Genomic DNA, 13,179 nt, shown 5'->3' with positions numbered 1-13,179 from the left:
ACATAAAAAAAAGTATTTCTATTAATTTCTGAAATGTTTTAATACCGACAAAAGATAAAGAAATCAAATAGTAAACAAGGTTGTACAAAAGAAAAACTTAAGTTAATTTTTTCATATTATTTTCTAATTTTTTATATACTTGTAATGAAGTTTAAACAACTTAACATTTTCAGTTTTGTACAATTACCTTGTTAGTCGTTAAACAGTAATTTAAATTTAAACAACATGTTTTTCTAAAGTATTACTATATTTTCACTATTTTTTATTAATTCTTGCGTGTTTATCATTTTAGTAAGTTTGTTATTGCAGAATCGCAATTTAATAACTTGTTTAGAGGTGAATCTGAGTAACTGCAGAACTTTGTACCAAATACTTTTTTTTTATGTATTTAACTCTTAAATTTAAGTTCATTTTTCTATTAAGTCTAAGTTTAAACAATACTTTTAACTAGACATTAGTTTACGCACTTAAAGTCAAAGGATTAATCGTAAACTTTTAAAAAACAAACTTTTATTTTTGTAGATAGATCGTTGCCAAATATTTTCCTATCCCTGCTGTCTAAGTATAACATATGTAATAGCAAAGTGTTATAAACAAATGTTGTTCATAAAAAATAAAAGTTGTTTTGTTTAGAATATTTGAAAAATATTATAGAATCATGACGTAACATTTTCAAACAAAACATTTTTGATGAAAAATAGTTTTTGTGCATTTTGAATAGAAACTGGTATGTTTTTGGTAAGTAAGCAATGCTTAAAGAAAATACTGTCAATTTTGATAATCTAGAATTTGAAAATTATGTAAATGATAATGATGTTGTTAAAGACTTACTCATAAAAAAATTAAGATTTCAAAAACACAAAGGATCTAAAGCTATTGATAAAATGAAATGTAAAAACTGTTGTAAGTGGAAAAAAGTTGAGAAGTTTAACAGCTTAGCTTTTTCAGATGACAGCAGGTATTTTGATAATAAAGGTAACATAAAAATTTCAAATTGTGGAGACAAACTATATCAAAGAGCGACACTTAAAACAAGTAAGAAAAATAACACAAATAAAAAATACGAAGCGATTAGAAACAATAGTGAAACTGATAAAATTTCTCAATACCTGTATGAAACAAACTTTAAAGATTTAAACGCTTTGTACAAAAGTAAAAAAAATATGTTTTAAGAAATAAAAGCAAAAAAATAGCCACCAAAAGATCAAAGTGTCAATGCAAATATAGCACAAAATGTTTGAACGAAATTCTGAATGTTTGCACTAAAGACAAAAAATGTAGGAAAAATCCGATGAAAATAAAAACTCTCCACAAAAACTACACGAGGCTTATTGCAATGAAAATAAAACCGAAAAAAAATCAATTTTACTGCTTGTGGTAAAACGTTGTCAATAAACTGCATTATTTATTATTAAACAAATTAGACAAAACAAGTGGGTTTTAATTTAAGTGAATATGCATTTTTTAAGCTAACTTAGTTTATAATTTAACTTGCATTTTTTTTTCATAAAAGTATATACTTTAAGAATATTGCTTTGTATAAATGATGAATAATACTTTTCAACTATTTTAAACAAATTTACAGTAGATATACTGGCCAGTTTTTAAAGCTGATACTAAACTTTCCGAATTTTTTTTCGTTAAAAGCGAAAAAAAAGTCTCAGGCATAACTAAAGAGAGTTTTTAGGCTAAAACTATTTATCAATTAGTAAGGATAGCTTATTTTTGAAAAAAACTATTCAGTAAAAAAGTAAACATTATTGTCGAAATCGTTAGTAGCTTTAACTATTTATAAATAAAATCATCAAATAAAAATATAACGTTACTTATAAAAGTTTAACCTTAAATTGTTGTCTATTGTTTATTTTTCACTCGCATATTATGAAGTAATAGAAATTTAGAATAAGTAAAATATATTTACTTTAATAAAAGAAAACTATATATTTACTTATATTGCTGAAATGCATAGTCTAGATTAAAAAAACAAACAAACTGTAAAACAAGTTTTTTTTTTAATAATCAGTTTGTATTATTTCAAACTATAATTTCTTAAATGACTAATTTGTTTTTAAGTCAGACTCAGTAAGTTGTTTAGTAAAAACTACATAGTTGATTATTTTAATAAACTTTTTTCTAAATTTTATCAGTTAATTCAGTCGAAAATAACTCAAAGTTTCACAAAATTATTGTCTATTAAAAATAAATAATGTTTCTACTTTAATTTTTTACAACTAGGTAAGCTTTAAAAGTTATAAGTTCAAACCCCCACAGTTTCAAAAAATACTTTCAAGGTAAACTTTTGTAAATTTTTAAAATTAACTTTAAAATTAAAATTTTTAATTAAAGACATATAACAACACTATAAGTTAAAACTATTTCCTTTTTTTTTGTTTTTAAGTTTTTTTGCGCTTAAGTCCTAGGGTTAAGATATACTTATTATAAAAAACATTACTGCTTGAACGAAATTAAAACTTTGATAGACAGTAATCTTTTAAAAACTTTAAACAACTTTCTTTTTGTACTTTTTAAACTACGTATTCAAAACAAGAGGTAGTATAATATAGTTATAAACGATTGTTCTAATTTAATGTCCAATTAGTTAAAAGCTTAAAAAACGGGTTTAAAATTATAATTTTCTAAGTAGATATTTCAAAATATTAAACTAACTATAAAACTACTATTCTACTGTTACATCTAACAAGTTTTGTGTGAATAAAGTAGATTAAGCTTCATAATGGAAAAAAATATATATTGAAAATCAAGTTACTTTAATACAACTGCTTAACACCGTTAAAACTTTTTAAGTATTTATTTTTGTTTGTTAAAAAAGGTGTCGGCAGGGCATTTCTAAGTCGTTAATCACGTTATCATTTTAAACATTACATAGACTTTATTAGTTTATAAAGAGAATAAATACAAATACTATAAAAAAACATATTTACGCTTGAAGCATACTTTTGTCAATATTAAAAAGTTTGAGTAATACATTTGTCATACTTGGAATTGTTTAAAAACAACTATAATCAATCAGTATAACTTTGAAATATTTTTTAACCGCATGTAATAAGTTTAAAGCAATAGTTTAAGGTAATTACCAAAATATAATCATAAAATAGTTTTGAATGAAAGTGTGTGCAATGTATAGTCTTTTTAAGATAAAAAAGTTTCCTAGAACTTCCTTGTTTCTTGAAAATTGAAAATATAACTAAAAATTGTAAAAATAAGCATAATCAAAATAATTATTTTAATTTTCTTAGATTACAAGTTTAATGTTTTAGACTTTATTAACCAATTTTACCTCTACAAATAAAAATTGACTTATCAGTTATAACTGAAAATTCTACTTCACAGTTTTCATATAACTGGGTAAATCAAAGAAGTTTTAAATAAACTAAATCTACATCAAAGTATTTTTTAAAGATTTGTAAATTAAATGAAACTTTAAGTTTAATAAGTAAATATAAAGTAATTTAAGAGTATTTAAAAAGAGACAAAAGCAGAAACAAACCTTTTATTATTAATAAATTAAATAACTATACTTACAATAAATTACTAATTATCTCTAACTTAATTTAAATAAACTAAAGATTAATTACAAGTAAATAAATATAATTGATTTTAAATAAACTAATCAGGAACGTGTCAAGAACTTTTGTGTGGGCTGTACAATATTTTTGTTTGATAATAGAGTTGACTTTAAATAAACTTCAGAAAACTACATAACATGCTTCCACATAGCTGTCTATAATTTCTCAAATTTAAAAATTGTTTAAACTCTAAACATTTTGAATTAACTAGTAAAACAGAAAACAAAGTCTTAATAAATAATCCAGTTCTTTATTTTTGCTAAATGATTTAAGTCAAATTCTATAAATTAAAACTGTTAACCTAAGCTCTATTTTTTATTGCCATTGTAAAAATTTTGCTTTAAATTAGAAGCTAATATGAATAACGAAATATTTTATACATAAAAAACTAAAAACGAAGTACTTATGTGAATAATTAATTTTTTTAATAGTTCGAGTCTAAAATATTTGTTTGCAAACGTAATTTAAATTATAAACTGAATATTATTTAAGAAAAAGTAAAATCAAACTTTAACAACAACTTTAAAACTTAATGAAAAAATAAAAATTAAATTACGGTTTATTAATCTTGTAAAAATAATTGCGAAATTTTTCTGTCAAAAATTTTCAAATTCTAAAATAAAATTCTTCGATTTTAAACTTCATTCAATTTAATTTTTTAAATTTAGATTGGCTAATCTTGACTTAAAAATGTTCGGTTTTAAAATGTACAGCTTTTGTAAATATAAAATAATTGTATAGTTAACACTTTCTGAATAGTTAATACTGAATAACAAAATAATATGCGATTGATTATACATTTATTTAAAAATTTTTAATAAAACTAGGTAGGTATTGTAAAATTTTAAAAAATACGAACTTAACTTAATTTAATATCTTAAAACTAGCATAAAAATATGATTTTTACGGAAATAAAACTTATAGTCAATCGCATTTTTATTAACATATTCAATATTTTTAAGGTTTAACATAGAAAACAGGAAACCAGTAAAAACACGCCCCTGCAAGTAATAATTACTAATTACCATATCTATCCAGAAATAGCCATTTTAGAACATTAATAAAACACTATATAATATCACAACTTGAATAAAAGTTTCATTTCTAAAAATGGCCAAACTCATAGCTAAATTTAAAATAAAAGATCAACTTCAGATAAATATAATTCCATGCTAGTAAACTTTAGTTAAACAGGTAGAAAACAGTTTAATCTACTTAGACTTTTGAATATATTTTTATTATTTACCTAGCTTAAGATTGAGTTTTGTTGTAATGTTACGGTGTTCCTCCTAATGTTTGCTGATTCAATAAAATAGAAAAGTTGTATATTTATATTTATATTTTACTTGTAGTTATTAGAACTATTTTTTGTTAAATTTTTAACTGTTTTGGGTAAGGTGGGTTAGGGATAAAGATTAAAAAAATAAATTTATTAGTTTTGCTGACAAAGCGTATATTAAGGGAAATATCAGTATAATACAATTGGTCCCATTTAGAATAAAACTAATAATTAATGTTGAATACTATCCATATTAAAATTTTCTTCTATTTTCAATTTAGGAATGTTAAGTTAAAAGTTACAATTAGACTTCAACTTATTTGAAAAGTATAGGCTTTTTATGCTTAACTATTTATAATTGCAATTTTTAAATTGCGTTAATTGTAGATGTTCAATCAAAAATACTTATGTATTACTTATGAAATTCAGCCAAAGGGTGTCTAAAGATATTAAAGATTGCAGAAATAACTGAAAATTAAGCTAAATCTGAAATAAAGTAGCAAATAAAGAATTTGCTAAAAAATTGGAATTTTTGTTGTCACTAATTGTAGTTATCATAATATATTTTATGATATACCAGAAAAAAAGCTTATTTGTGTTTTTTTTCAAATAGCTTTTTGTTTTACTTAAGTTGTATAAAAATTAAAATTATTATTGCTAAAAAAAACTCAATAAGAAAAACTTTTAATTTTGGTTTAGAACGTTACAAATAGATTTCACTTAGTTTGAGATTTTTCTATACTTGAACAATTGTAAGTTATTCTGCAATGTACAAGTTTAAAAAAAACGTAAACAATTATTAATTTTTTTTTTTAAGAATAAATTCAGTATTCTATTCTAAACTTTTTATATCAGTTTCTTTAAGTTAGATTTATTAAATATTCTATGTAAATAGGATTGAAAGATTTTCAGAGTTAAAAAAGGTTGAATAATAAACACAAAATTATTTTTATTAATTAAAGTTTTATGCTCGAATAATTTAGACGATTTGTTTATAGTAATGTAGCAAGTATGCCTTGAAGCAGAATTTCAAGATACTAGTGATACAGTGTTGTTTATTAAAAAGAACAATTAATAGTTTAATATTGAACTTGACATGTCATTGTTGTATAATTGTTGGCCTTTTTCTGACTAAATTTTGACTAAAGATTTCTTAAATCAGAAGCTTTTTGATATATGAAAAAAATGTAATAAAATATTTTTTTGAGTTTAAATTACAGTACAATTCTTTTTTTTTTTATTTCACAGTTTGTGTTGATACAATAATGGTTTAATTTTTTGTATATATTATAATCGTTAAACGTTTTATCAACCTGATGTTAGCACAAATATTAGCTGTATTCTATTTTAGTTATGTCTTATTTTAGTTTAAAATATCCTATAAAAATATTTTTATATATTTTTAAAGCAATAACTGTTAGATAAAGATTTAAAAACTTTTTAGAATTGTTATTTAGGAAATCTTGTAATTTAAAAAATTTAAGTTTTATTTTCTATAATCTGTTGTGTTTTCTTGTAGAATATTAAATTAAGATTTTTTATGTATCATAATTATGCTTGAAAGTATTAAAATTTAGTTTAGTTTAAGACATAATCTTATTTAACTCAGCCTAATTGAATTTTACCATACTATCTTTAAAAACTCAGTCATATGTTTGGTTTTTAAATTTAAGGTAAATAAAGATAGTTAGAATTAACTTATGAAAAAGTTTTATGACATATGCTATTGTTTTATAAACTCTTATTAATTTTTTTTATTAAATGATTTAGTTTTATACTGAAATTTTACAATCGAAACTAGATTTTCACAGTTTATTGATTAAGTTTTAAACTAACTAACTTTTTCATAGGTTGTTTTTATAACTGGATATTAACTCAGGCTAGTTTAATATTTTTGGTTATGTCTAACAAAAACATAACGACCTTAACTATGATAGGATAAGATTTTTTTTCGGTGAAAAATTGTTTTTTTGACTATAGTAATAAAAAATTATATAACATTTTCTCATATTTTGATGTGATAAAAAATATTAAAGATATTCTTATAACACAGGGTTGCAACATTACCTGGAAACCTGGAAAAACCTTGAAAAACCTGGAACTTGACAATTTAGGCAAAAATAACTCAGAAAAACCTGGAATTTCATAAATTTTGTAAAAAACCTGGAAAAACTGGAAAAATCTGGAATTTTCATCAAAAAACCTAAAAAACTTGGAATTTCTAATAAATTTAACATTTTCAGTAGTAAAATTTCAATTTGACACAAAAATCTATGGCATGAATAAGATTTTTGTCATCATCAAAAATTTTTTTTATAAAAAAAAATTTAAAGTAACTTTACAGTATCTTTTCAATGTTTTTATACTATTTAACACAGTTTCTTATATATAAATTAACTTAAAATAGACACAAAAATGTGTACTTTTAAAAACCTGGAAGAAATTTAGAAAACATGGAAAAAATTTTGAAAATCGAGTGTCAACCCTGTATTTTACCAAGTTGGTTATATTAAAGCAGATTTATAAGATTTTATAATAATTATAAAAAAATGTTAAGTTAGTTACACTTTAATCTAAAAAGTTAAGTATTAAAGTTAAAGTTCATAAAAAGATGTAGTAGTTTTGGTCATTTAGTATACAAGTTTTATCATTAAACAAACCTGTTTAATATTGAAATTAAGGTAGTAAAAATAAAGAGTGATACTGTAAAATCTATTCTGGATTTAGTTAGTAGTCTTAAAAATAGTATATATACATGTAAAATTATAAAAACACAGATTTAAAAATGTCACACTAACAATACCTTTCACAATAAATATTCAAAAGCTATTATTGATCAGACTTTGTGAAAATTTCAAAAATGTTACTTAATTCAGGTTTTAAAATTTTTGACTTGAAAACATTGTCTATAATAACCAAATCCTGTCCTGGGTAATTAAAAATTTTTGTTTTAATTATTAATTTTATTTGTTAAAAAAAGTCTTAAAATTTTTCAGTTTTCTATAACTAACTTAACTGGCTAAATTCTTCTGAGTTTATAAAAAATCAAAACAGCTTGAGTGTTTAATCTAAAAAAAAACACTGTAATTTATATTTTAACTTTAAAACTAGACAAGCAAGCCAGATATAATCTGATAAACTTTAAAATTTTCAAAAATTCAATCTGGCCTGAGTTATCTTGATTGTGTATTAACCCTGTGTCATTTTTGAGCATAAAATCAAAAGTTTTCATATTTAGTTGGAAAATTCTTTTCTTTTTTCCTAAAAAACAAAATTTCTAGTCTAGGATTAAAAAAAAGACAGTAATAACAGCTTAAATCTAAAGCTTTATTTTTTTATTTTCTTAAAGTATCATAGTAATAAAAATATGACTTTGTTTCTAGAAATAAAGACAATATATAAAAATTGTTTCAAAGTCTTAAAAAGTTCGAAAATATGCAGACCATTATTATTTAGAGTTTTACAAAAACAAACTTTAAATTCCAACATACATAAAAATCATTCTAACATCAGAACTAAGTTTTCCAAATAGTAATATAAACTTAAGTTGCACATTTTGTTTTTTAAGTTAAAGTATTAGCAAAGACAAAGATAGACAAAAGTATGTTTCTATTTTTTCACTAAGTTAAAATGTTTATTAAAGCATAGATGATTTATACTTAATGTCTAATTACCAAGTTAGAATCTTAGTATAGTTATTTATATAATGTTTCGACAACTTGCATAAAAATTCATAAAGTTTCATACAATCTTTTATTACATAGATTTCTAAAGTCTTTACTTTTAATCGCTATAAATAATTAAATAATATTTCTTTGTTCTAGTTTAAATATAACTAAAAATGTATTATAATTTGAAAAAATTACCTTAATGTTTAAAACAGTTTATTGATTTAGTTATGAAATATATTGTTGTACTTAATTTTAAAACATATAAAATACAGTATTGTATCTAAAAACACTGACAACATTATACTTGATTTTAAAACTTTCATTTAAAGGATTAAATTAAAAAGACACATATCTAAAATTAAACTATGTGTAGGCTTGGTTTATAAAATAACAGAATATTAAAATTAGATCAATTTAATCTCATTATAGATCTATATCAAAATCTGTTCGAGATTTCAAATATTAAAATAATATTATAAAACTTTATTTATAAAAATAAAACCATGAAGAATAATTCTGGAGTTAAGATAAATTAGAATATCCTGAGTTTCCCTGAGGCTTTTTATAGCTTTAAGACTTACTAAGTACCTTCAGTGTGTAGCGACCCCAATAGAAATAAAGTCTGAGTAAACTAACTTTAATTAAAAATTGGGATTTGGGTACAAATTTTATATATACAAAATAATACTATTTCATTTGTAATTAATATGTAAAAAAGTTTAAGTATTGAAATTAATAAAGAACTATGTATATTTTTTTTAATTTTGTTGATTTTTTAAAACTAATCTTAAAATAATTGAATTTTTAAATATACTATGCAGCTAAATAAACTATTTAATTTTTTTATTTTTAGTAAAGTGTTTTGGTTTAGAACGTTACAAATAGATTTCACTTAGTTTGAGATTTTTCTATACTTGAACAATTGTAAGTTATTCTGCAATGTACAAGTTTAAAAAAAACGTAAACAATTATTAATTTTTTTTTTTTAGAATAAATTCAGTATTCTATTCTAAACTTTTTATATCAGTTTCTTTAAGTTAGATTTATTAAATATTCTATGTAAATAGGATTGAAAGATTTTCAGAGTTAAAAAAGGTTGAATAATAAACACAAAATTATTTTTATTAATTAAAGTTTTATGCTCGAATAATTTAGACGATTTGTTTATAGTAATGTAGCAAGTATGCCTTGAAGCAGAATTTCAAGATACTAGTGATACAGTGTTGTTTATTAAAAAGAACAATTAATAGTTTAATATTGAACTTGACATGTCATTGTTGTATAATTGTTGGCATTTTTCTGACTAAATTTTGACTAAAGATTTCTTAAATCAGAAGTTTTTTGATATATGAAAAAAATGTAATAAAATATTTTTTTGAGTTTAAATTACAGTACAATTCTTTTTTTTTTTATTTCACAGTTTGTGTTGATACAATAATGGTTTAATTTTTTGTATATATTATAATCGTTAAACGTTTTATCAACCTGATGTTAGCACAAATATTAGCTGTATTCTATTTTAGTTATGTCTTATTTTAGTTTAAAATATCCTATAAAAATATTTTTATATATTTTTAAAGCAATAACTGTTAGATAAAGATTTAAAAACTTTTTAGAATTGTTATTTAGGAAATCTTGTAATTTAAAAAATTTAAATTTTATTTTCTATAATCTGTTGTGTTTTCTTGTAGAATATTAAATTAAGATTTTTTATGTATCATAATTATGCTTGAAAGTATTAAAATTTAGTTTAGTTTAAGACATAATCTTATTTAACTCAGCCTAATTGAATTTTACCATACTATCTTTAAAAACTCAGTCATATGTTTGGTTTTTAAATTTAAGGTAAATAAAGATAGTTAGAATTAACTTATGAAAAAGTTTTATGACTTATGCTATTGTTTTATAATCTCTTATTATTTTTTTTATTAAATAATTTAGTTTTATACTGAAATTTTACAATCGAAACTAGATTTTCACAGTTTATTGATTAAGTTTTAAACTTACTAACTTTTTCATAGGTTGTTTTTATAACTGGATATTAACTCAGGCTAGTTTAATATTTTTGGTTATGTCTAACAAAAACATAACGACCTTAACTATGATAGGATAAGATTTTTTTTCGGTGAAAAATTGTTTTTTTGACTATAGTAATAAAAAATTATATAACATTTTCTCATATTTTGATGTGATAAAAAATATTAAAGATATTCTTATAACACAGGGTTGCAACATTACCTGGAAACCTGGAAAAACCTTGAAAAACCTGGAACTTGACAATTTAGGCAAAAATAACTCAGAAAAACCTGGAATTTCATAAATTTTGTAAAAAACCTGGAAAAACTGGAAAAATCTGGAATTTTCATCAAAAAACCTAAAAAACTTGGAATTTCTAATAAATTTAACATTTTCAGTAGTAAAATTTCAATTTGACACAAAAATCTATGGCATGAATAAGATTTTTGTCATCATCAAAAATTTTTTTTTATAAAAAAAAATTTAAAGTAACTTTACAGTATCTTTTCAATGTTTTTATACTATTTAACACAGTTTCTTATATATAAATTAACTTAAAATAGACACAAAAATGTGTACTTTTAAAAACCTGGAAGAAATTTAGAAAACATGGAAAAAATTTTGAAAATCGAGTGTCAACCCTGTATTTCACCAAGTTGGTTATATTAAAGCAGATTTATAAGATTTTATAATAATTATAAAAAAATGTTAAGTTAGTTACACTTTAATCTAAAAAGTTAAGTATTAAAGTTAAAGTTCATAAAAAGATGTAGTAGTTTTGGTCATTTAGTATACAAGTTTTATCATTAAACAAACCTGTTTAATATTGAAATTAAGGTAGTAAAAATAAAGAGTGATACTGTAAAATCTATTCTGGATTTAGTTAGTAGTCTTAAAAATAGTATATATACATGTAAAATTATAAAAACACAGATTTAAAAATGTCACACTAACAATACCTTTCACAATAAATATTCAAAAGCTATTATTGATCAGACTTTGTGAAAATTTCAAAAATGTTACTTAATTCAGGTTTTAAAATTTTTGACTTGAAAACATTGTCTATAATAACCAAATCCTGTCCTGGGTAATTAAAAATTTTTGTTTTAATTATTAATTTTATTTGTTAAAAAAAGTCTTAAAATTTTTCAGTTTTCTATAACTAACTTAACTGGCTAAATTCTTCTGAGTTTATAAAAAATCAAAACAGCTTGAGTGTTTAATCTAAAAAAAAACACTGTAATTTATATTTTAACTTTAAAACTAGACAAGCAAGCCAGATATAATCTGATAAACTTTAAAATTTTCAAAAATTCAATCTGGCCTGAGTTATCTTGATTGTGTATTAACCCTGTGTCATTTTTGAGCATAAAATCAAAAGTTTTCATATTTAGTTGGAAAATTCTTTTCTTTTTTCCTAAAAAACAAAATTTCTAGTCTAGGATTAAAAAAAAGACAGTAATAACAGCTTAAATCTAAAGCTTTATTTTTTTATTTTCTTAAAGTATCATAGTAATAAAAATATGACTTTGTTTCTAGAAATAAAGACAATATATAAAAATTGTTTCAAAGTCTTAAAAAGTTCGAAAATATGCAGACCATTATTATTTAGAGTTTTACAAAAACAAACTTTAAATTCCAACATACATAAAAATCATTCTAGCATTAGAACTAAGTTTTCCAAATAGTAATATAAACTTAAGTTGCACATTTTGTTTTTTAAGTTAAAGTATTAGCAAAGACAAAGATAGACAAAAGTATTTTTCTATTTTTTCACTAAGTTAAAATGTTTATTAAAGCATAGATGATTTATACTTAATGTCTAATTACCAAGTTAGAATCTTAGTATAGTTATTTATATAATGTTTCGACAACTTGCATAAAAATTCATAAAGTTTCATACAATCTTTTATTACATAGATTTCTAAAGTCTTTACTTTTAATCGCTATAAATAATTAAATAATATTTCTTTGTTCTAGTTTAAATATAACTAAAAATGTATTATAATTTGAAAAAATTACCTTAATGTTTAAAACAGTTTATTGATTTAGTTATGAAATATATTGTTGTACTTAATTTTAAAACATATAAAATACAGTATTGTATCTAAAAACACTGACAACATTATACTTGATTTTAAAACTTTCATTTAAAGGATTAAATTAAAAAGACACATATCTAAAATTAAACTATGTGTAGGCTTGGTTTATAAAATAACAGAATATTAAAATTAGATCAATTTAATCTCATTATAGATCTATATCAAAATCTGTTCGAGATTTCAAATATTAAAATAATATTATAAAACTTTATTTATAAAAATAAAACCATGAAGAATAATTCTGGAGTTAAGATAAATTAGAATATCCTGAGTTTCCCTGAGGCTTTTTATAGCTTTAAGACTTACTAAGTACCTTCAGTGTGTAGCGACCCCAATAGAAATAAAGTCTGAGTAAACTAACTTTAATTAAAAATTGGGATTTGGGTACAAATTTTATATATACAAAATAATACTATTTCATTTGTAATTAATATGTAAAAAAGTTTAAGTATTGAAATTAATAAAGAACTATGTATATTTTTTTTAATTTTGTTGATTTTTTAAAACTAATCTTTAAATAATTA

This window comes from Thalia democratica, chromosome 7 (assembly GCF_965202585.1).
Source record: "Thalia democratica chromosome 7, ktThaDemo2.hap1.1, whole genome shotgun sequence".
Lineage (NCBI taxonomy): Eukaryota > Metazoa > Chordata > Thaliacea > Salpida > Salpidae > Thalia > Thalia democratica.
The sequence above is the reverse complement of the archived record's forward strand: the minus strand, read 5'-3'. Positions refer to the sequence as shown.